We start from the raw sequence: 22,987 nt of genomic DNA on the forward strand, positions 1-22,987 counted from the left end.
TTTGTCCCCCGGGGTGGGCATCGATGGTGGTTCATAATTTCGCAACCCATTACAGGTTAGCGAAATTAAAATGCAAATTATGTTGGCACCAGCTATTTATGGGAGGTGGCAAATTAAATCATTTGCTAGTAAAAATAACTTTATGCTTTAGCGCCTGCCAGCTGCAGGTTGGTGCGCATGTTTTCGTAAGTTTGTGAGTTGAGTGGACTATTTTTACGACCATTGTTTGAAAGACAAGAAAATGCAGTTTAATTTGTGAATCAATTATTACGTTAATTAAATAAAGAAAATTGTATTGAAAATTACCTATTTTGTGTAAAATATTATCTGGATTAATCATGATGATTAATCATGGTTGCAATTTATGTTTTAAGGTTTTTGTTGACCCTAACCAGAGGGGGAGGTGGCCGAGGCGATAATGGCGCCGGTCTTCACACGGCAGGACCGGGGTTCAAATCCCATCCAGACCGCCTCCCCCCCGTACGCAGGGTCGACTACTTTACTACGAGTAAAATCAAGTGACAAAGAGCCAGAAATGGCAGGCCAAGACCTCTCGAGGCTGTAGCGCCAAGGAAGAAGAAGACCAGATAGATCTTCATGATATGGCAAACCTTGGCGAAGATGGCAGAGGAGAAATTTCCATTCAGCTATCTCCTTCTCCTTAATCTCTTTGTGATGATCTATCACGGCTCGATAAGGAATCCCTGCTTCTTGGACCCTCCGATATTAGTTCGCGACTGTGATTTAGTGATCTTAGTAGTAGACTACTGGCATCTGAAATCCGTATATTCTCTCCTGCCAGGTTTTCATTGTTTGTAATGACAGTATAGCCAAAGTAAAACTATGAGAAAAAATAATCAGCTTAGAACTGTCAAAAAGTCCATACCGTCCTCCAGGAGGTGTTAAAGAAGCTGATCGCCGGCGAACTGATGCAAGATGCCATGGTCTGCATTGTGACTGAGTTGTGCAATACTTTCCTGCCCTTCTTTCAACCTGTTTCTGAAGCTGATCCTGGAACCATTCGAGACTCTAGAAGGTGAATCTTCATGGTCCAACTTCTACAAGTCACGTTCTCAGTATACATAACTGACATAGACATCATTTTTTGAGGGTCTTCGATTTAGCAGAAGTTAACCAAAGAGCCAGCGGTGCAAAGCCTCGGCTTGGAAAGTTATGAGTCGAAAACCAGAATCCACCATCATCCGAGCAAAGCCGTAGAGACAAATTTGAAACAGAATAGAACAATTACAGCTCAAGTTCTCAGTCTCAGTCAAATACTGTATCAAATAGATGGATTTCACTGAGGCACGGTGTTTTTAGGCGCTTCAACCGCTTTCCAGTCCAGGCAAGCTGCTAGCGGTCTAGAACCGTCGCCAATGCCTTCACTAAATCTCACCTTCGGCCTACTGCGCCTCTTCTTTCCACGTGGATGGCATAAGCAGTCTTTTAGGGTTTGGTCATCCGGTGCCATTCTCATTACATGACCAGCTTCTATCCAATGGTGATGTCACTGCAAAGCTCGTGAATCTTATCATTGTAGTAGGCTATCCATCGTCCTTCCCCACATACGGGGCCTAAAATCTTAGCATCCAATAAACTACGAAAAAAAACCTACTGAAAAGGGGGTACAATTCTCAAACATTTGCGGCAAGAAAAGCCGCTGTGGACAGATAAACCAGGTTACGGCGCTGTTATCCTTAGCGTGGCGTAGGGTGGCTGTTTGATTACATTGGCCACACGAAGCCAAACAACGTATCCTCGCCAGTATCTAATAATAAAAAACCTCCCCCGTAAATAAAATCAAAATCCCGCTCTAGCAAGTGTGGCCCGTGCGAGAAAGTAATAAAATTCGATCCCTTCAAGGATTTGGTTCTTGCAACAGCAACAACAAAAAAAGCTAATCGCCAAAAGGGTCGACACCCAATCTATATTCAATCATTTCTTCTCATTTCGAAGTCAACAACCGGCCCCGGCATCTTCCCTTTGGCAAACTGTTTACAGGCCCAGACGCGCCAGAACTGATGGACGCCCCAGAAAACACCCTCCAGCAACGTGTCGCACCACTTCAAACGCAGCATCATCTTTCCACCATTTCACTAGATTATCGCTGACATGAAAGATTCCCTTTTTCCACCCAGCGCGACAATTGTTTGCATATCGCCGCCCTTCCGGCGCTCCTTTCCATTGCCCCTCCCTAGAACGCAAACAGCGGACCACTAAAAGGTCCCGAGTGGGTCGTGAAATTTGTTACCCCACGATAAGGGTTTACGAGTTTTCCTTGTGCCGTTTGCGCACCGCCCCGTGACGGTTGGTACCATCGTTCCTACCCCGTATCCCGAATCACAACGCCAGGTGCTAGGTTTCCAAGGCCGTGAGGTTGGTTTTCTAGCGAGAATCTATTGTTACCTGCAAATTAATTGGCTGTAAAAAGGAGCGAGCCTATATTGCACGGCAGGGATTCGGTCTCTTTTTGCGGCCCTATTTTCGCTATCTAGAGGTGCCTTCGTGAGCTGCGAGAAGCGATTTAACGACAAAACCATTACCGTACTGCGGGCGGGACAGACCCCGGATAGTAACCGAGGCGGCACCGTGTTGATGGATGGCTTGTTGACTATGGGCCGTATTTAATAATGAGAAATTATCAATCATTCTTCACTTACCGCAGCATATTCTCGTTTGCATTTTGAGAGCGAAGGTAGTGGTGGTAGAACACATTTTGCGGCAAGTTCTTTTTTTTGTTGTTGCTCATCGCCTTTGTTGGAAAAATCGTTTTGTCAACGGCTTAAAGGATTGGGTAGAATTTCCCGGGAAGATGCTTTAAGGCCGTTTCTAGCAATGGGCACTTTTAATTGGGACATTAGGCGCATTGAAGAATACATTAGAAAGATGGAATCGATTTTCATCAATGTTGAGTACATCTCCAGAGTTCCCAGAATTATTCCGCCGAGCATTATATGCCTATCGCAAACTTTGAAGTTATTAGAAATGAGATTTAGCCAAGTTTCGACAATGACAGTTCTGCCAAACGAATTTAAGCCAACAACGACGCCGTGAGAATTGATCCCCGTACCATCGCCGATATTCAATTCGGTACATGAATATCAATAAAACATGCAACTCTTCACCGCCATCCGCCATTCCTTCCTTGCTGGATTATTTATTTATTTTTTTATCGACACGCTCCGTCGAATCAATATTTGCCTCTAAATATTACATTCGGCAAAAGGAAAACCGTCCTCTTATTTGGTTCGCCGCTTTGGCTCACCTGTCAAGAAAATTTGACTAAACCGTTGGTAAATCCTGTCAGTGAGCGAGAGTGAGAGACATCGTTGGCATCGGGATGCGGGGTTCGAGCTTTTCCTCGCACCGGGCACCGAGGGATTTACAGTTCACAGTCGATGTCGGCTCACAAACCCCTTTTTTCCCCAAACGCCGCTCACACTTCTTACCACATCAGGCCACGCGTGATTACACTTCTGGGCGATGCGTTTCAAGTGGGCGTTTTCTCCGGTATGTTGGTTTGTTGCTGTGTATTTTTTTTTTCGTTCGTGTTGTATGATTTTCTTTTTCGGCAAAACTTCGCTTCAAATTACCTGGAAGACACGCAACACTCGCAACCGCGCCCGGATTACAAGTGAATCAATATTGATAAATTGATTTTCAATTGATTTTGCTGCCCGCGGCAGTTCGTCGTAAATTGGGGGCGGCGTGCTCACGTATAGCCGTGCGGTGATGATTTCTTTGCCGCCGTTGGATTCATTTTTGTGAAAGGTTCTTCGGAAAACAGCCCGGCCCGGCTGTCATTATGCGTTTAATCGCGCAAAACGAAGGTAACGAAAGATGATTGTCCGTGATTGACTGATGCGTTGAACGCGCGATTTGCTAATCCTGGCGGTTGTAGTAGGAATAACTTATTTTTGGTGGAATTTTTCTTAAAGCAAGAAAGCATCTTTTCCAAGGAAGCATCAGTAGGAGATTTAAGTTTTACGGCAATAAGACTCATATCAAATGTCATTTGAATGATCTTACGATGTGTTACGCACTGTCGGATGTATCAACGCCATCATTCGTTGCTATGGGTATCTCGGAATCAAGAAATCAACATCAAGACGTTAGAGCTGGTTGTAGTGATAGAAAAGACGAAGAAGACTGTTTTAAATACCGTAGCCCTATGGTCTGAATGTTCCGAATGCGTTCAAGTAAATGGTCTAAAGAGATTCGTATAAGGTTGTTCGGTGTCATTCGAACGACATCACAAGGCTTACCAGGCTTCTGAGCAAGTCTTGAATCGAAACATAATATAGACTTAATCGTACAATTCAATCTCATCGTTTAAGGAATTCAGCAGAGCGTAATACAGATGGTGACAGATAAATTTATTGGCAAAAACTAAGGTAAGGCTTATCTCCTAAAGTTACATGGTCCATTTGCGAAACTTGGAAGATCATCTCCATCACGACCTCTTAAGGGTCATGCCTGCCATTTCTGGCTTACTAGACTTAATGCTACCACATGGTTGGATAGTCAGTTCTCAACTACGGGGGAACATGATTAAATGATGGGGGAGATTCAGCCCTCGGATGAGATTAAAACTCTGGTCCTGCCGTATGCAGACCAGTACCGTTGTCGCCAATACCAACGGACCACTCCCTCTATGAAGCTACTCACTGTGAAGTATATGAAAAATACAATTGAGTGTTGGGGCATTTTTTCTAATAATCGACTGTATATGGCAAAGATCTGAAAAGTTAATGATCGTCCTTCTCGAAATCAGATCTAGTTGCTGCAAACGGCAAGATCTTATTTAGAAACTGACAAAAATCTAGCTATACCGCTGATGGTGTCTGAAACCAATGATATCTAGATTTCGATCTCAAGACATTGAATCACTTTTTATCAAAATAGGACGGCCTGAGCAGATTACTATCGAATATATAAAGTTCCAAGTCGTAGTTATTCGTTGTCCAACCAGTCAAAAACTGAGGATTCAAATCTCATTTGGCTCGACCCTAGTAAGTAACATGGGAGTAATTCGCTGGCTACGCTGTATAAATATTGCTATAAATACCTATAAGTTCTTCATCTCCTGAGGTGTGAAGTCCGCCGCCATATTAAAATAAAAAGCGCCGGTTATTTGTCTCGGTTAGGTTTCTTCTGATATCTTAATGCAAACAGACACTTTATTAAAACAAACAAGTGCAACCTCGTATTGATTGATTTATATTGAATATTGATCATCCATCTGATTGAAACGTTGAAAGCAAATGCAAAAGATGACAGGTTGTGTGATCAGCGTTGGTCAAAACATACATCAAAACCACCACTTTGTCCGGCAAAAGTGAATACAAATTGTAGGAAATCCATCATCATGCTCAAAAGACACACACCAGTCAGACCAACTCCTCTCACTCAAACAGCTGACGACAAAACCACGAATTCAATCATACATAACGTCGGCGTAAAATAAGCAAGCTGTGCAATCGTCGTACTCCTCGTCGTCACCGTGAAATAAGCGAGCCCTTCAATATGGTTCCTTACCTTAAGGCCTGCTGTGAGCCCAGTAGCAACGTCTGATGGAAAACCGATCAATCGAGTAATTTCCTCCCGATGCGTCTGGCCCCTCGCCGCTGCTCGGTGCTGTGTCGGCGTGTGCATCGAATTAATGTAAGCAGTCCATTAACCGAATCCGGTGCATTCCGTCCGTTGCAACTGACCAGCCGGCGGGCGCATCGATACCCATCACCATTGCGGGCGAAAGGAGCATTCATTTTCACGACTATCGAGCGAAATAGGAATTCAAGGCACCGCTTCAATGCTTCGGCCATTGAACGAGACGTGCATGCCCGAAGTCCAACGACCACACTGCCACCGTACGACGGGCCACGATCAACGGCCGACTGTGATATGCCGGGCCGTGGCTCGCGTTACTCGAACACCTGCAGGAAGATGATGGTTTTGCGACAACCATCTACGACCGAGCGTAGTGCGCACACGTTGCGTAACACGAGCATCAGCACAAGACCAAAATATTTAGCCGCACCGCGGTCCATGCTCTGGGCCGGATGCCATCGTGAACTTCTCTTCGGGTTGGTACTGATCAACCATCGGGGCGCGACGCACCAAACCATCCATCTCATTTGCTCAGCAAATGGGTGTTCAATTTACGAGGTGCCACTTTTCACAACCCCATACCTTCCAGTGACAAATGGTTTCTCACACCAGCACACTCGCACCACAAGACGGCACACAGAACTGACCCTGACCCAGAACGCAGCATACTACCAGAGATGTGTAAAACCCTGCTGGCAGGCCAGTGTATGTGACGCCCTCGTGTGCCCCTCGGGGAGGGTTTGCCATCGGAACATAATGTGGTGCGCGGGCACGTGCCTTTTTTTTCTGTGGGGCCGTGTATGGTGCCCAACGGATGCCCTTTTTCTGTGTGGCGCTCATACCGCACAAGGCCCCGTGGAACGTTGCCGGCAGGTCAGCAGGTCTTGGAAAACGGCGTGGATACTGTTTACGGGGCTTGACGTTGATCAACGTGATGCGATTTCGCGCTGAAGATGATCGGTCGTGTATGTTGAGCACATTCGCACATTCGCATGCGGGATAGGATCTTCTCATGTTTGGTAAATCGCTTAATGGGAGATAAACGCGCTTGTTGACATTATCTATTTTGCGTTTAACGACATCGCAAGCGGAACAAATGACTGTAATTTGAGCAGGAGTTTTTTTTTCCTCAACTTTATATATTAGTACAGTTTTGGTTGGCTGTAGGAGATATAAAAATCTAATTGTATTTTTAATTCAATCGCTCCACACAGTCGATTGGTTGCAAAACTCAAGGGAACGTTTTAAATGGATAGTGGATTATTACAACCCCTTTATGGATATTTGCAATCATATAAGAGAATCTTGCATGCAGTCGGAGGAGATTTGCATAGCTTTCATGTAACTTTGCCATGCAACCCATGTAACCAGTTGTGGATTTTCCGCCGAATGTTTGGACCAATCTTGCTTAACTGTCAAATGGCTAAATGTCATTGAATATTTTGTTTACATCACCTTTCTTTGATTATTATTTTAACAAACTTAACGCGAAAATTAGATGGGATTTTTATTTTAAATTTCACTTCCTTAAAAAAACGTTAATTTCAAAACCCCACAGTCGCATTGCAAATCGGTCCTACTAGTATGCAGTAATCCATTATATGATTGCAAAGTTCCACGACGGGCTTGAAATATTCCATTATTGATTTGAAATTATACCATGAATGATTCACAACTCTATTTTATAAATCGCAACTCTGTATCCTTCTAAAGATCTGTTTAAATGCTTTCAATCCTCTTGATGCGATCGGGCAGGCCTTGCGGCAACCACCAGATTAAGAGATTATGAAAAAAGGTTTATAAAATGCTACAAAATGTCTGTTTATATTCCATACAATTCAAGATGTTTTGAGCTTCTGTTCGTGCTACAAATAAAAACAAATCTGCTCTTGCTACAAATGCTCAACCGTACTAGTTCACCCGGCCGGGAAACCGGCCAGGAAAACTTGTCTATAAATTTCACCGCACAATATGTCTTCTCCGAAAGGAAATGTACTGCCATCTGTATAGGTTCAGTCGCCTTTCCCACGTACGCTCTCTTTGTGTGTCGTCCACTCTCGATGTGTCACCTCGATTGCGTTTATGTCCCTACCTTCCTGTACAACTGGCCGCTCATGTGTCTATGTGTGCGGTACGCGTTCAACCATACCACCATTACAACGTAATACATATTTATGCTAATGTTTTCCGGTGGCAACATAAAAATGACTAATGTGGCAAACTTGCTGCGTGTTGCGCCGAATGCATACTACCGGTTTCACGGGCATACAACAACCCGACCGTCGTCCGCGTTGAGCCTTGGTGACGTTACTGCAGCACCATCGAATACGATGCAACTGACAGTTAATGCCGCAACGCTTAGGTGCTGGTGGATTTAGAACTTCCCGCGACAGAAAACTCATTTCGATGCTGTCATTCAGCGTACGATCGATTAGCTACTGTGGCGTGTTAGATTGGTGTGGCCACACGAGCCAAGTACAAGAAATTATGCTCCTCACGCCCGAGAAGCCAAACCCGCCATTTCGCGCGCGCCAGCTGCCGAAATGCAGCCAGTGCAACGATTTGAATTTCGTGCTAGTAGGTGCTTTTGATATGGTGGGTCCCCGTGCCGTGCACGGTTGGAAAGTCATTCCGGTGAATAATTTATTCGCCGTTTCCATCAAAGGACGCGAAGGACGCGGATGAAAATTGCCACCAGCAGCGGTTGCTCGATTTCGCCCCGCTACTACGCTACCGGTGCCGGCCCGTGTAACGAATGTAATGGTGCGCCGATGCTGGGAACTCGTACCTGGTGTCGCGCCTGCACCATCGCAGCCATCGTTGTACAGACAGTCGTCCTAAGACAAAGCAAGCAATTCGTCGAGATCTGCAAATTGCTTCATGAATTTGTCATACATTAGCATCTCTCAACCACAGATCGGTGGTCGGAGTTGGAGGCGGGGTAGAGTCCGGGCTGGCAGAGCATATTGTCAGGTGCTGGATGCCAGGATGGCGAGCAAAAAAAAGGAAAGGAAATCCATCTCGCAAAACGTCTCGGGAGGTTTTAAATCCAATTTCTGTGTTCTGCCCTGGCTGTCGCGAAAATTGCCATTGTGAAGCGTTATTTATTGGCAATGTTGCGACAGAGATGAGCCCATGTTTTCTTTATTTGATGGAAGGAACAAATGTGCCACCGAAGAGATACAGGGGTGTTTTACTGTGACACACAAATTGAATTCGAATTCTGGGACGCCAAACCAAAAATTGTAGGTACGTCTAATTGAATTTGTTAGTACTTAGTACGCAACTAAGGCAAGGGATCCTCCAACAACCCTTCTCCGGGTGATCACTGTGGCGTTGGCGGAGCGAGCGAGTTCGTACCGACGTTTCTCCGCCACCATTTAGTTCGTCGGCTATTTAGTGACCCGTTCTCTAGACACACCATGCACGCGCCGGTCCCAGACTAGGTCAACATATGAGCGCGGATGTCCGGCACGTAGGGGGTAGCAGGAAAAGCTGGTGGCGAACGTGGTGGGTTCCATTTTTCAAGGGCAACCAGTTTCAGCTAGCAAGACGACAAGCTGATCTCAAGTACGTTCGGATTGCATCGAACCGCCGGCGCACGGGAGTGCATACGACGCCACCACCAGCGCCACTGAGCGAGCGCTGGGATATCGCGCCGTTTCGTGTTGGTTGCTTAAACGGAGTTCTAACGATTTGTGAAAGATTTATGTTTCGTAGATCGTTAAACAGGAGTAATGTGGAGTTTGCTACCTGTTTACGGTCTACCGTGCTGTTCCTAGTGTCTGGATAGTCTTGAGAAACTTATGAGAACTCCTGGGTTTAGGTCAAACCCAAGACAAACGATGTGGCAAGCGATTCTAGAGTATTCAAGGGTCAAATCTAAAATATATAAGATGGTGGTCACTGATAGTTTTACTACAAAAAATGTCCAAATATTTTTTTATATTGCTCTACAATAAGGAATTTAAGAGTTTAAGTGATTAATTTGAATCCAAAGCACCAAATAGCATTAAGTAGAATAATTTCAAGCTCTTGCTCAAAATTGATACTCCTTTGATCCTCATAAAAAAATGAGGCTAAACTATTCAGGCTTTAGTGGTGATATCTCGAGATTCATAATTGTATTATGTGCCAATGCCAAATCTTTATTGATTTTAATTACTCCAATAGTAAGGCTACTTCGAATTCTGATTGCTCCACTTCAAAAGCCGCAAGGACCTTTGCCTAACCTTAAAGTTGTTTGAATTATTTCAACAACGTTCGCGATGCTCATTTGCCCGGCTGATTGTAGCATTCCACACTGGCATCATTCGCAGTTTTCGGTTGTTGGTATTCTATTACCAACCGAACGTGCCAGTGTGTCCTCTAACACCCCACGCCCCCCTCAAATTCCAGCTGCACCGTATGCATTCATCTAATTGCAATGGTTCAGGTGAAGTCGATAGCGCACTGGTGGAGGGTAGTGCGAGCTCAATGCAACAAAGGAAACCACCGGTACCACTAGAACGGAAGCCAGGCGAAGCGTGCAAAACGTGAGCTAAAAGGATCACAAGATAAGATCTAGCGTACCACGACACACTCACGTGCTTCGGCGTTGCCATTTTCGTTCACTCGATTTGGTGCTTTGTGCGATTGTTGTGCGGGGAAGGCGAATCGGAGGGTTTAGTCAGCTTTCCATCGGTGGGAGTGGAAAATCAGGTCAAGTGTGACTTCTGTGACTTGAAAGTGTAATTATGTTTCGGTGGGAGCACTCATCATGATGATCGGCGCACTCCTCCTTTCGGCGTGCCGCGATAGCTGGGTGCCCGCCAATAAGCGCTTCGTTTATTTGTTGCGCCAAGCGTTTCGGTACGGCGAAAAGCTCTTAGTCTGTTTGCCAGTTGCCGAATGTAAACGTTTCGTTTTGAAATGAGATATCAAAACACCATTAGGGAGACGGTGGCGATGATTACAAGATTGGGTGACAATAAGGCTTATTTCGACATCTTGATAGCGGTTCAGCGTTGGTGGATTCAATCGAATAGTACCCTGGAGTGCGGATGCAGGCCTGGAGTAGCACGAATTACGTCTTTAATTGCTGTCGGGTACGTCGTTACCGAGCGGAGGAACGTTAGGAACGTCAGGATATGAGAAATAGAATGTGTCCAATTTCCTGACAAGGCAATGATTCATTGGCGTAATCTTCATTCGGTAGTTTGATTAGCTAAGCGAACAAAATAAATCAATTGCCGGTTTCGGATGGTTTGTGATCGTTTCTTGAAGACTAATCAAATTATAGGATAACATTTGTTGATGTAAGAGTTATCATTAGGTTATGATCAATTTTATTTGACTTTGTACCAATATAGTTCAGATATCAGGATAAAATAGTTTAGATATCAGGATTGACTATCACGATAGGATAGCAGATTGACTATTCAGTTATGACTAAATTAATATAAGGAATCCACTAATACTTATCTGTTCTCGCAACCGAGGTCTTGCGCCTAATTCTGCCAAGCCGATATCTCAGCGATTCTAGTGTACTTATCAACGCCATCACTGCATCTCAACATAGCACTATCGATCCTCCTTTGCCCATGCGCACGGCCTCAGAAAGGATTATATTGGCTAGGTTGTCCTGTGCCTTTCTCATGACATGTCCAGCTGACAGGAGCCTATCGAGTCAAATTCGCCGCTTGATGGGGAGATTATAGTACAACTCGGAGAGCTCGTTATTGTAGCGACTTGTGGTACTTTTCCACAAAAAAATCTTCTGATCCTACAGAGTCTATGTCTGAGAGGTGTATATGACAGGTATTTTGAATGGAGAAGTTCCCCAGTAATAGAAGGAAACCAATAAGGGAAGTTTAATATCCCTGGAGGTTGTAAAGCCGAAAAAGCAAGATTACAATGTTAATGTATTTAATTTAATAATTCACACTCCAAAGTCGATTGCTGCATCTTGAGTACCTACCACATACCCTGTAGTTAACAAAAGTGACCTTAAAATATTTCATTGCTTACTCATAGGCGTGACTAAAGTTATGATGGCAGCTTCAAAACTTATCAAAATGGAGCAAATAATTCCTATTTCGCTGACAAATGAATCTGATTTCCACCCTTTACTGTTTATTCCCTGCACATTTGGACAACAATCTCAAATAATGATTTTGACTCTACGCATTTTACCCTCCAAACCGATGTACTGTAAACTTACCGAGCTTGTACACTTACAAGCCCTCGCGCCGATCGTTTCCCATCCGCAGCCTGCTTCCCAGCTAGTAACCGTCTCCCCGCCAAAGGCTCTCGCATCTGCTGCACCAAGGCCAAGGGAACACTGGTGGATCGGTCGTATATTGTCACACACGACGAGCTGCCTAACCTTAACCTAGCTTCTTACCCCTCAGCGAAGCAATCATCTTTTTAGGAATGTTGCAATAGCGCACGGTCGGGCCGCCAGTATAGTCCGTCCCTGGCTGGCGGTTGGCAGTTATTTATTCTTGACATTAAAAGAAACAAAAAATGGACATCGAAGGCTCGCGTCGCACTAAACCGGGTGAAGAACGTCGTACTTCACTTTAAAACAATTCTACCCCCTCCACCCAACAAAAGCGGGACGAAAAAAAAAAGCCGAAATCGCCCGTTTCTGCTGTGTGGAGGTGAGATCAAGATCGAGTGAGAACAAGCGGTGGAGAGGATCGAACCTACCAGTTCGATCAAAAATGGTACACAAATCTGTGGTTTCATCCCGTTTAATTAGCTATCAATTAGTGCCCAATGTGGTCAGACGCTGGTCGTTCGATGAGCCGGTCAACAGATCAGTGGTGGTGAGCGCTGAACACTGATTCGATTGTAATCTGGGTGCCTTTTTTTGGTTTGTTGTTGTATCCCCTTCGCCGCAACGCTCTACGCCACCAATGTTATTGGACGCAGCAAAATGGCGATTATATGTGAATTAGTTAACAATGTTAAAGCGTTTTATGGTGTTTTGTTTTTCCCCCCTCGGTGGCGAGAGATGCCCATTGCAGGGACATAATGACCGTGAAAGCGTACCAATGTCAATGTCGGCACGTGAGTGGAAAACGTTTACGAGTGTGCTGTGGGTTAGCAGTCAAGGGAGTCGAATAATTATGTTTGCTGTTGGCGAATTCGAATTTGAAGGCAAAGCTCATCAGCGTGCTCGTTGCAACGGAAAGCGAACCAAGAGCATGTGGACTGTGTTGTAATTGTATAAAAATAATTAAACTTTTATTAAAGGCTGTTATTATGCCACTGAGAACAAATTATGACTTCGCTATTATATTTCTAGTGAGACTTCAAACGAGGTCATTGACAAAGTACGATCAAGGACTTTACAGATCTTCAATATACCGAGGAACTCACCTGCTGGCCCAGTCCCTCTTCTATCCCATTGACAGCTGACTCTATCAACCGTAGAACAAATGATCTCCATACCGATATCATCTCTACACCTATTTGCCCGGGTAATCCTTCTTCTTTGCGGTGTTGACTGATTTCTTTTAATTGCCACAGCACTAAATTACTTACCGACCGGCCTAGACCTGTTTAGCCTGATCCGCAAAACAAGCGGGAGGCAGGAGCTGCGCCGTAACAAATCGAGCTCCATATTTCAATCGTGTGCCCAAGTGCCAGAACACAGCAAAATGAGCAAGTAGGACTTCTTGGAAAACAACTCAAAACCCGGCCGGAGAGCTCCGTTGTTACGTTACGGCTGTACGTGTGTGCGTTGTTGGTGACGATTGTTTAACAACACGACCAATCTGCGGTTTAGCAATGTGGCGAACGACAACCGATGACTTCAAAAGGCATTTCTTGGGGGGGGGGGGGGAGGAAATTTATTACCACTTTTCTCCAGCACGAGGTACATGCGGTTCGGTTTCGGCAAAACGGGAAATCCCATTTAGAGAGGGGTAGAATAATCTACAGAAGCCGATGGTTGCGTCAGTTAACGATTTGCACGGGAAGAGAAGCAATAAAGTTGCCAACGGCAGCTTAGCGGAACCGTTGTTTGGGAATCCGAGGTGCCAGCCAGAGAAGCCAAGAATTTTCCTTGTTCCAAAGATACGCCCTCGGCTCATGCGCAGATTGCTATCGGAAAAAAGGTTATTGGCTTTCGGTGGAGGTCGTTTGGCTGGCTGCAAATACATGCCCCAACGACGGCCGGCAGATGGACGCGGACTGGAAAAACGAAGTGGAAAACCCTCTCGAGCACTGTGGTAATCTTTCGATGTTGTGTGTGTCTGAAACTCGAAGGGAAGGTGTCCTGCTCGTAACTGTGGCAAAGTACCCGGGGAAAGCTAAACGAACCGCGGTACCGATAAATCTATTGCCATAAAAATGCCATCAAGTATGAGGTTTTCCTTTGCGGGAGGAGGAGAGGGGGTTATTTTTCCCCCAAATCCTGCGGGAAAAAAAGGTTGTAAAACTAAATTTGCACGACGATAGTGTATCCACCATTGACCAAAACCAGACCATGGTATCCTGTGAGACTGTGTGAACACATGTGTGTGTGTGTGTGCCTTTTATTGCAGTTCAATTTCATCTGCAGCCAAAAGGAAAATGTGAAAGACCACGGGAAAGAGCATGTTTTGGGGGAAAGATACCTCTTACAGTGTTCATTTTATCTCGTTGATGATTTAAGCACAATAGTCTGGCCAATTCCTGTTGCTTACAGGGTTTGCAACCATACAAAGAATGAAGCAATCTTATAGTTGTAAAACGTTAGTGGAATAGTTTAGCTGAGATATGCTTGCTATCGAGAGTGCTGTAGTGCTGAAATGGACTAATACGACTGACAGGGGTTTTCAGATGGTCAGATAAGATAAGTAGCATTCTTGCATTTTCTTTTGAACAAAAAATAACTTGGATTTGTGCAATCGCATCTAGCGAATTATGAATAAATTAGCAACACCTCTTCGAACCAGAGAAATATGATTAAAAAAAACAATGAGCTGCTGGGTTTCTTATCGAAATAAATATCATCCAAGTTATGGTGCCGTGTTCCGCAACTTGCCTTACATGTACCACTTTGTTAAATAAAAGATGCTAAATATTTGGTTATTTGTCATTATTTTAACGTGAAATTTACGCTTAGTTTATATAAAAGTAGCTTAAGATTTTATTACAAAATTAGGACAAAATTAGAAGTAAGTGTTACACAGTAGTGGTACCACCCTGAACACACTGAATTACAAATTAAACAATTCCTAGAAGTCCAAGGCGCATTAGAATACCAAGGAAGCATGGAAAAATTAGTGCAGCCTATCCGGAGTAAGATATATTAGTAGGAGGAAATGCCTTTGAATTACCTTTGTGTGTGGTTTTATTAAATACCTTGTGTGTTTGTGCTTTGTAGTAATCAAGAGAATAATCGTAACTGAGGTTTTTGCTCTTCATCTGAATCCGAATTAAAAGTTCAATATTACGAACGTTAATAGAAGAATTTAATTGAATTTTTTGTCATCATATGGAAACCCCTGTAATATATGTTTTTCTAATTTGGACACCTTTCAAAGTTGAAGAGTAGAATATTTATGTAAAACTTATTGTTTAATAATTTCTTATCCTTGTTATTTCCGTGAAAATTTTGGAAAACTTTTCAAAACTAAGAATAATTATCTACTTATCTTTTTTTACTTTAAATTGGTTTATTTTTTAAATTTAGGTAACCAACTCAAATTGCATGAAATATTCCGATGACAATCTGCATACAATCTGCAATCTGCATGCATGGTTGGTAACGAGAAATGTTAGCTTTTACGAGCTTTTTCATAAACAAGAATTTTCTAGCACTCCAGAAGTTAGATTTTAGGTCCGACAAAAAATCTTAGGAATTAATCAAACGGTTGTGCCATTCTTCGAACCAACAAAACTTGCAACTCTCGGGCCAAAATAACAAACCCCGAAACAAAAGTCCTTCCCGTAGCTACTCGAACTACAAAACCCTCGGCGTGGAAGATTTATACTACACTCCTGCACCCAAAAGGTCAATGCAATTCTCTCGCCGTCTCCACCCCGGGGCACACCACACACCAAGAAAAAGGGTCCAAAATTGTTTCTGCAACATTTTCGAACCCTTGCGGAAAGCCCGTTCCCGAAGATGAAAAGCAAAACAAAACAAGCTCCGAACCCTGGTCGGCAGCAGCATGGGGTCCAACACCACAACCGATCGGGGCCTGGGTTTTGGAAGCTAAACTTGTGTGTGTATGAAGGGCTTCTTGGATGCCCGAATCCTAACGCATAGTTTTGGTTTGGAAAGTTGGTGGAAAGTTTTGTTTTGGCACAGAAGGTTGCAAGTTTCGAGTGTTGGAAAAGCGCCTCTGGAAGGTAGTTTCAGGTTGGGGAAACGTTTGCCAGTGTGCCATACACTTACTTGGGATGAAGGTGTTTTATATGAAATTATATTTTATAGTGGTTGAGAAGTTCGTTTCAATACTCACGATGCACAAACGATTCGAGTTGATGACTATGTTTGAGCAAGGTTTTAAGTGTACTTTGAAAAAAGGTCCACCATGATTTATCCTCGATCGGGAGCAATTAGGAGCGATAACTGATTTGACTTCCTAAACAAAAAAGAGAAACAAATCTTATAAATGATCCAAAAATAATAGTCGCACAAGTACTTAAACTCCATTTTATTTATGTACTCGTTTGTTATCCCCTTTTCTTGCTTTCTGTTTTAGGTGATTGATGATCTGAGTGGCGCAGAGTTCGACAAACGAACGTCAGCCTACACTCCGGACGGTAAGTAATTAAACAAATACAGTCCACCGAGAGTTCTTAGTCATCCGGCGATCAGCCGTCGATAGCAATCTCGTGCTGGTGGTTAGCGTAGAAACAAAGTGAACTAGCGGGAAGGTACACACCCACCGGACCCATCCACACACACACAAACAAACCATCGTTAAATTAACATGATCCTTGCGTGCGAGCGCCCCAAACGAAAGGGCCGATTGCGCAACGTCCTTGGCGTTCGTGACGGACTGCAATTCAGTGAGGCATCGTAATTCGGGTATGAGGAGAAAAAAAACACATCGAATTTTGATTTCGGAACGACCCGTCAGAGTCCTTAAAATAATTCACGAAAGCTTGCGAGTGTTGGTACGCGTTTCGGAACACAAAAATCGGGGCCAATTAGATTGTAAGGTAGAAGGGAAAGTTTAGATATAAAAATTTGATGTTGAGCCTCAATAGAAATTCAACTTCAAGATTTGAATATTTGGAGACGAACAGAGCTTTCTTAGAAGAATCGAAACTCCTGACAATTTAAAGAAACGAGTGACATCTTCTTTTTAAATTGACACATGATAGAACCTAGGAAAACAACCCAGTGTCAAATGGTAAGATCGTGCAAGTGTGCTTCAGCTAGTTGTGTTTTAATTGGCATTGTTGACTTTCAAACTCTTGCAACAACCCAATGATTAATTGTGTGTGGGACATCGACTGTGCCCGGCGGAATCACGACTATGTCGAGCGTGGCCGGCAGTGTACGAACGGCCACACCACACGCTTCGTACAAATTCCATCCGCCAACGCGCCATCCACACGGACCTGTCCGGAATAGTAATGACCGCACCGTGTACAGGCAGGCGATGAATTAAACGAAACAGCACGCCCGGCCGCACGCAAACTTTCGATAATGAACAACGCGTTCATTTGCCGAGGTTTGCCGAGGGGTTCACAGGCCCAAAATTGAACCGGCGAGTACCAGAAGCCAACCCCCCCGTTCGGTTTCTACACCTCAAGGACGTGTACCGCACGTGTCGCAATGCTGTCGCCAACATTTTGGCCATAACCCGGAGGTGGTAGAATTTTCCATAGCAATGGCGCTAACGTGGACGACCGGGAGGGATAAGATATGCTCGCTAAGCTCGTAAATAGTGTTTGTCTCTGACACACACACACGCACGCCCGAACGGGGCAGAGATGTACAATGGTCAATGAAATTTGTAACTGCTTGTTTGTTTACTTTTTTTTCGGGGGCGTGTTACAAAACAACCGGTGTGGAGGACATCTTCAAGGACTGGGAGTGTTATGTACTTGGTTGAGGTTATTTGTGATTTGTGACATTGAAGAAGCTTTGAAATGTAAATTTGGATTACATTTTACTGTCAAGAGATTGGCTTGATGGCCTTTTTTATTATATTTATTTTTACGAACTATCAATATAGGGATATTACAGCTGCTGTACTATGCTCTCTGAGTATAGTTAAAACAACCAAGCATGCGAGCCACAAGTGCTAATGCATTCACCCGTGTATTGGAGACTAAATTTCCCCAAACTGTTAAGGTTTTCGGATATTTGGCCTCTGAAAAGGCCTCAGGATAGCTTCTGATGACTACGTGGAGTTGTTCGTTCATAGGAGTTGGATAGCCAATGGAAGGCCGTATTTATGCCAGTAAGATAAGGCTCCTTGTCACCCTTGGGAAAAGGTAGAAAATTATTATCCGTAATTTTCGACGACTTCACCAATGTTATTTGGCCTCCAAATTCTAAAGACCTCATACCTATAGATTAGTTTGTATGGGTCAAAGATGAAAAAAAAAAAACATTCAGGATTGGATTGGAGGATTGAAGCTGTACTGAATCCTTCTTCTTCTTCTTCTAGGGCTAATGACTAGCTAGATTAAGCCGGCTGTCTAATGGCTTATTCGACTTCATACTACTACGCCCCGTAGTCTGATAGTCAGTCCTCACAACGGCTCAGATGGGATTGGAACACGATTCTGCGGGGTGAATATCGTCCTTACCACTGGGCTACCCAAAGATGGTTGTTATTTTGAGTATATTTAATTGATAGTACTGTAATTTCTAGTATTGCAGAGGCGACAGCGGCACCGATCTTCACACGACAGGACCGAGGTTCAAATCCCATCAGAGACCGCCTCCCCGAACGCAGGGCTAACTACCTTGCAAGGGTAAAATCAAATCACAGTAAGCTAGAAATAGAAATAGAAAGCCAGTGAATCCGGATACACTTCAGTTCACATGTTTCAGATGTTTAAAAACGATCAAAAAGGCATTTGATCTTAAGTAACTATTCTCAGCAACAAATAGTTTCCCATGCTAACTGAAAAAAACGTTAGCAATTTAAATTAATACATTAAAATCGCTACAAAATCTGTTTTACATGCACCACGCACGCATTTGCTCAAGGTGAACCTTAGCGTAATCATACGTTACGCAAGCTGCTGGAGCTAAGATTATCTGGAATGACTCAGTGCGAAGGAAGTGAATGGATATTCTAATCCTCTCGGACGCCCGCTCTACCGTCCGTCCGGCGCTTTAGCATGGTACGAGCAGATGAGCAATGGTTTCGATTCGATGGTCAAGGTGTTTGGTCTTCTTCCATCGATCATTACCACCGGCTCCAGTGCTCCGTCCGACGCACCCGGCGTCGCCGTCGCCTTCCACGGAAAATCTGGCCACCATCTTAATTAATCAACGACAGTGCGACTCGGCACAACAGCAGTCCCACACTTAATTACTTCCTTTGTTCTCGCCTGACACTCGACGATAAACGACACCTTCGCGGGGGGGGGCCGCCGCGGTCTAATCGGTGGACGGAGGCGAGATTCTTTCCGTGGGAGTGCAAGGGACAACAAAAACAGAAACACAAAACCTGTATTGTGGTCGCGCGTGCAGCGAGCCTACCTAATCACTCTGCCAACCTGATGCACCTGATGCTGTGCTGGCGGCCGGTTCTGTAGGTCGGAACCCCACCCCCCCAACCATACCGGTCGCGTATGGTTCACAAAGCGCGGCGCATTGTCTCGACCGGTACGCAAATCCGTACGCTCACTATCTCACACCGACCACAAAGACCTCTCGCACGGCATCGACAAGCGCGGATGCCTCAAGATGCTTCCTCCGTCTGCTGCAACTCGCGCCCGGGTGCAGTTTCGTTATATAACTCACCACCACCCCAGCACGTCTAACCTCGTCAAACCGCTGCGTCGAAACAATGTCGATAAATTAGCCCTTTGCCCAAGCTCTGGCTCAGGGTCGACCGTTTGGATCTGTATGGATTGAGGGTACGAGGTTGTAGTACGGTTTTTGGGGTTATATTTCCTCGAGGTAGCCAGCCGATAGCCCACCGCTGATGCATGACGTTGATTGGCACGTTAGCCCTTTGGGGGATGGGAATTATGATATAATATGTAGCTCACTTGGCTTTACTCGATTTGATTTTGCAGTGGTCTCGCCGTGCTGCTAATAATTCGGACAGGGCTAGTGCAAATCGGTGAAGGTTTGATGCGGGTAATCCTTGCTCTAGTTACATGATTTCAGCAAAATTGGAATATGTTGCATTCGAAGGAGATAGTGGAGCATAGCGCGTCGCTCCAAATTATTTCCGGGACGGATTTAAATGTGGCTCCACCACGGGTATGTCAGTTATGGTCCATACATTGTTAACGAACAGTTTGCTGTTTGAAATTGGTATGAAGTCAAAGCGCTAGAGGTTTGTACTCTCAATTATGGGGCTGTTCCTATAGAGTCTTCAACTATATTGGATGGGCGTTAGGTGTTTTTTTTTGTATTACCCTTTGAAACACGACGGCCCAAATGCTGTTGTCGGCGTTCCCAACTGCCAAACAAACATTCGTATCAAGTTTAAGATTCTTTTCCAACTTGGGTAGACCATTAGCCCGACCGTAAGGCCTGTAGAAACTATCGCCGGAAGAAGCTTGACAAAAGGTCAGGCTTGACCCGGAATCAGAGAAGTCCGAAGCATGTAATCAAAATCACATTTGGTTGCAGAGTTCTGGCAAAAGTAATTATAATTTATTGGTCTGATGGTTGTTGAAGAAAAAAGTTTCTACTGAGTACTGCCAGAAATACAACGCAAACCCTGAGAGCTCATTAAAGCTTAGCCATTCCGCGCTAGAACCTATTCAATTGGCGATGTGCTGCTCCTCAGGCTTCAGGCATTCATTTTTGTAGAGTGTGGATAATGAGGTAATCAAGAGTCAATCAAAGGTTTTATAAAAAAAAATCAGAATATTTCTCATCTATTAATAGGATAATTTTGGTTTCTTATTCGTTTTGCCTAACCTCAAAATGCCTAGTGAAACCTAGTGAAGCTCATAGTAAACAACATTTTGCAGATCCCACCAGTAACTTTGGTTCCTTCAATTACCTTCAATTCATTGTATTATACTTAACCTCGAGAGGTCATGGGTCAGCCAAGACATGCTGGCTTCCTTACCTTGCATTGCCAATAAGTTGACAGGGGTTGACTCATCCCTGCTTGTATAGGGGAGACATAGCGCAAATCTAACTTTTCCCATTCCTTACACTCCACAAGCATTAAATAATTGAACCAACGAAAGTTTATTGGAAGAATTTGCAGCACTCTATCTAGAGTACCTCTCTGGTTCATCATTATTTCATTCGTTGGACATCAAAGGATTTTTTTTTATATCCCAGCATTCGTCATTCACAGTCACCTGCAGTCCGAGGCGAAGGGCGAATTCAATAAATTGCCCCTCACTCAAACGAGAGACTGTCTGTGTGTTCCTCGGATGTAGAAACAATTTTATTTACCTACCAAATTCATCATCAATCACACAGCCACTTCCAACACCTCGCCCTGTGGTATTGTAAATATTTGAAACGATCCCAATGTAGTTGCACCGAATGTGTAGTACTGGGCCGACAGTGTAAGCGACAGTCTTACATTGAGCGATCGAGTGCGGGGTGTAAATGAAATAGTGTAAAAGCGAAGGCAATACCGTCCACCATCATCATCATCATCATCTCCCACTCCGACATCAGGACACAGGATCACATCCCCACAGCACGGGTGAAACTTTGAAGTATATGCTCTTTTGCCATTGCCGAACAAAAATTGTTATCTAGCAAAGTAAGCTGGCTAACGAGACTGAGAGAGCAAAAGAAAAACGAAGGAGGAATGTGCGCATATCAAACACTATCGTTGCATCCGGTGGATGGAGGATGTCCCCGTGTGATGATAGGTAAAGATGCAGTACCGCTGTCGAACGCTAAGAACATCACCAGCCAGCCAGCCAGTCTATCGCCCAAAGCAGCAGATAGAGATGGTCCCTGAATGGCAGCAGCGTGCTGGGGCTGTTGCTTGATCCTTGTTTAATGGAAAGTTTGAGGAGCAGTTCTAGCGAGAATGGTGGAAAATGGGATCTCAAACAAGGATATTGCTGGGGTGGTTTCTTTCCATTTTTTCGTAGCACGCTTCTCGCTAGTTATAAGTGCACCGGAGGACAAAGAAAAGAGCTTCAGGATGACTTTGGTCGGAAGCGACGTTCTAGATTGAGATGGCACAGAAGCGTGTCAACAGAGGAATCCAGCAAAAAAAAGGAGCAGAAGAAAAATAGAAGGGAAATCTTTCTCACCTCCTCAGCTAAGCAATCAAACAGCTCCAGTACTCTAGCTGCATGGGTGTATGCATTTTTCTTTCTGCAGCGTTCTTGTTGCTGGTTGCCGTTGGTGCCGGTAGAATGTTCATAAATTTTTAATAACATCTCCAAACCCTCCAGCAGCCTGCCTGCCAGAGGGGACTGTCTGAACGTTGTTCCCTTGTTTACCGGGCGAACAGTGTTTACTAACCCGGGAGAGAGAGAGAGAGAGACATTGAACACAGCTGCATACTTGAAATGTAAGTCATCCACCTGCTTTTTTTCTGCTTGCTCCTAGCTAATGTCTTCTATGTCTTCTACCGTAGAATGCGCCACGACTGCCAGCGAATTTGATGCAAAAAGTAGGCATGGAAAGCAATCCCCAAAAGAGCCCTGTTTCGTAGATTCGTTAAAGCTCACGGGACGTATCGAGCGAAACGGATCGCATCGTTCGAATTGCTTCGTTCAAAGCGGGGGGACAGATGTCGAGTTATGACGTGAAGATGTTTGATCTGCGTGATTGAAGTGATTGGCCTCCTGTATGGGCGTCGCTGCGGATCGACCCAAAGTGTCCCAAAAGGTTGAACGGATTGAGCAATCTCCGGAATCACTGCCATTTGATTCGGGGTCACGTGTCCCTGAACCGAGACCTCGACAGAAGATTCTCGGGACTGGCCTGCCCGGTGTATACACAGCTGTTCAGTTACTGGAGATAAAAGATGCAGACCTGTTGAACGGATTCCGGATCCGGAGACGGAAGTACTTGTACTTGTCTACGAGCGTGCACTATGGCGTCATTTGTAAGTTGGAGCGCGTTATCTAACGCCCGCTGGTGGGGATCAGATTACCCGTGCTGGCGATATCCATATCCCCCAACGTGAGAACGTCGAAAGAACGCATTAAGTTTTTTTTCTCTGCTGGTCGGTTCTGGTTGCCTTCAGGTCGTGATTAGCCACGAAGATGTACGCACGCAGCCGCATGTCGCCGTAGTCTCGCC

General features: G+C 44.5%; 1 protein-coding gene across 6 annotated transcripts in view; it reads left to right on the top strand.

Moving 5' to 3' along the window:
- The window catches only part of LOC118504137 (Ig-like and fibronectin type-III domain-containing protein 1), a 105,110-nt gene that overhangs the window by 25,431 nt on the left and 56,692 nt on the right, over positions 1 to 22,987 (top strand). For 4 of the 6 annotated variants that reach the window (XM_036038227.1, XM_036038225.1, XM_036038226.1 and 1 more), the window contains one exon: positions 16,299 to 16,359. The exons of the other annotated variants lie outside the window; for them this stretch is intronic. The gene's annotated coding sequence lies outside the window, so the exon portion shown is untranslated. The remainder of the gene's footprint in view (positions 1 to 16,298; positions 16,360 to 22,987) is intronic. 6 annotated transcript variants of the gene reach the window in all.

Source organism: Anopheles stephensi, chromosome 2 (genome assembly GCF_013141755.1).
Source record: "Anopheles stephensi strain Indian chromosome 2, UCI_ANSTEP_V1.0, whole genome shotgun sequence".
Lineage (NCBI taxonomy): Eukaryota > Metazoa > Arthropoda > Insecta > Diptera > Culicidae > Anopheles > Anopheles stephensi.